This window comes from Amblyomma maculatum, chromosome 7 (assembly GCF_055883805.1).
Source record: "Amblyomma maculatum isolate TAMU_Amacu chromosome 7, ASM5588380v1, whole genome shotgun sequence".
NCBI classification, from domain to species: Eukaryota; Metazoa; Arthropoda; class Arachnida; order Ixodida; family Ixodidae; genus Amblyomma; species Amblyomma maculatum.
In genome coordinates this window covers 49,955,395-49,957,816 of record NC_139350.1, presented here as the reverse complement: position 1 = coordinate 49,957,816, position 2,422 = coordinate 49,955,395, and the positions used below count along the sequence as shown (strand labels likewise).

General features: G+C 47.7%; 1 pseudogene; it reads left to right on the top strand.

Moving 5' to 3' along the window:
* Positions 1-472: 472 nt before the first annotated feature.
* Positions 473-2,122, top strand: LOC146183170 (uncharacterized; annotated as a pseudogene).
* The last annotated feature ends 300 nt before the right edge of the window (positions 2,123-2,422 follow it).

Below are 2,422 nucleotides of genomic sequence, written 5' to 3'. Positions count from 1 at the left end.
CCCTGTTGAAATCCTTCACAACAATCACAGACTTGTTTTTGCCAGAACACCTTTTAAAGGAAAATGTGCCAAGTACTAAGTTGGGATCAGAGAGCCCATTCATGTCATCAACCGTGTCACACTTGATAGCGGAACGTATAAACAACAAATCAAGCATATGTCTTGCAGTTGCAGTGACTCTGGTAGGGCCACTAACATTCTGAGCTAGGTCACATGAAAATGCGCTGTTCAAAAGAATCTCTTAGTGTTGCCGAGCTTCCTAAACTGTCGCAAATGTGCGAATTTTGAAGCGCCCTTGACGAGTCTCTTCGGGACCGCTTCGTGTGCGAACTGCTGCGAGAAGAAATTTAGCGAGTATTTTTCATGGAAGATAGCAAGTGTACTTTCCAGAAAGCGGTGGAGCGGGCTCTTGCAATGGAAGCGGCCAAGAAGAGTGCTGCTGAGGCACGCGGCACCGACTGCGCAGTCGGCGATGTACACAAGGTGCAAGCTGAGGCGCAGAAAACATGCAAAAGCTGTTTTCGCTGTGGTTCGCCAAAACACACAAGTGAAGCATGACCTCATTTGGACGCAACCTGTTTCAGTTGCAACAAAAAAGGGCATATCCAGAGTGCCTGCCCAAGCAGCGGTCAGCGTTTTTCTAAGAAAAAGCAGACAAAAAATTATTTGAAGATGCTGACGATTTTGTCGCGGAAAGCTTCGACCCTCAGTCTAAACGGTATGTCGGCAGCTCAGCGGGACCCTGTCACCGTACAGATGGCCATGGACGGCGTCTTGGTGAACATGGTGTTAGGCATAGGATGTGCTGTTTCCGTCATGTCAAAGACGCAGTTCTGTCAGCTCTTTCCTTCGGCGGTAGAGTAGCCTCCTACAGTTAAACTTCGTACCTACGCAGGAGCACTGTTAGGATTCCAGGAGGTCTCTTCAGTCAACGTGCCGCATGGCGACCATTCTGCTATTCGTCCTCTCTACGTCGTAGACCACAAGACCACCGTTACTTTGCTAGAAGTGGCTCCGCGCCATCCGGCTGCAGTGGGCAAAAATTTGGAACCTGAACAACATTAAAAGGGACGACACTCTTACTCACATCAGCGTAAAAGAGAGGCTTAACGTATTGCTTGCGAAGCACCATTTCAAAGACGATTTAGGCGCAATACTGGAAGAGCGCGCCGAACGTTTTCTCAAACCTGATATGAAACCGAGATTCCTAAAAGCAACGAATGTTCTGTTCGCGTTACAAAAAGCTTTCGACGCTGAATTCACTGTAACGGAACAACTGGGAATTATATCGCCGGTTACGACGTCAGCGTACGCTGCGCCTGCGGTACCCGTAATCAAGCAGGATTGTAGCATACAGAATTGCGGCGCCAAGAAGACGACCGTCAATCTGTGCCTTTGATGTCGACTGCTACCCAATACCGAAGGTGGACGACCTGTTCACAGCCTTGTCAGGAGGTAAGCATTTCTCGAAGATTGATCTCAACCGGGCCTATCAACAAGTGGTAATGTCTGAGTCGTCCAAATAATACCTCACGTTGAATACGCAAAAAGGATTGTTTGCTATCAATCGACTCGCGTTTGGAATTTCATCCGAGCCTGAGATTTTCCAAAGAATAATTGACACCATATTGAACGGCTTACATTGGGTTTGCTGCTACCTAGACTACATTCTGGTGACTGGTAAAAATGACGAAGAGGATTTCATCGATCTGGAAGCTCTGTTAAAACAACTTCTTGAAAGAGGCGTTCGTTTCAAGAAAGAGAAGTGTTCAATTTCCAATAGGACCTCCGCTACCTCGAACACAGAATCAGCGCAGAAGGCATCTCGTCAACGACGGAGAAGGTTGACGCACTCCTCAAAGCTCCAGCCCCTAAAGTCAAGCATCAGCTGCAGTCGTTCCTGGCAGTCGTCAATTTCTACAGCAAATTCCTTCCTAACCTAGCAACGGTAGCGCAACCATTTTTCAAGTTTCTACGTAAAACGCCCTGTAAGGCTGTGAGGGGCGTTGCCAGGAAGCGTTCACCGAGATAAAGCCTTTCCGCCGAAAACGCAGCGCAGGACTCTCATGCTGTCAGCATACCGGTATTCGCCTATTTTCAGAAAATCAAGCGAGAATACTGAAGCCGATTTCTGTTCACTCCTACTGCTATTAACGGAGAAAGACGAAGTACAAGAGAGGACACTTCATTCATTGCAGTTGCAATCAATGCCAGTTTCAAGCCAGTACATTCATGAACAACGGCTCAGGACCCTTTGATCCTTAAAGTGATGCTACGACTTAACGCCGAGCCTCTGTAAGGATACCTAGTCTTGTGCCCACGTGATATGCCATTTTCAGCCAGCCTATGTACCTCCACAGAAGGATAAAAACAAGACAGAAAAGCGCAAGGATCCGCTAAGCCCGTGCCTCTAAAAGCAACG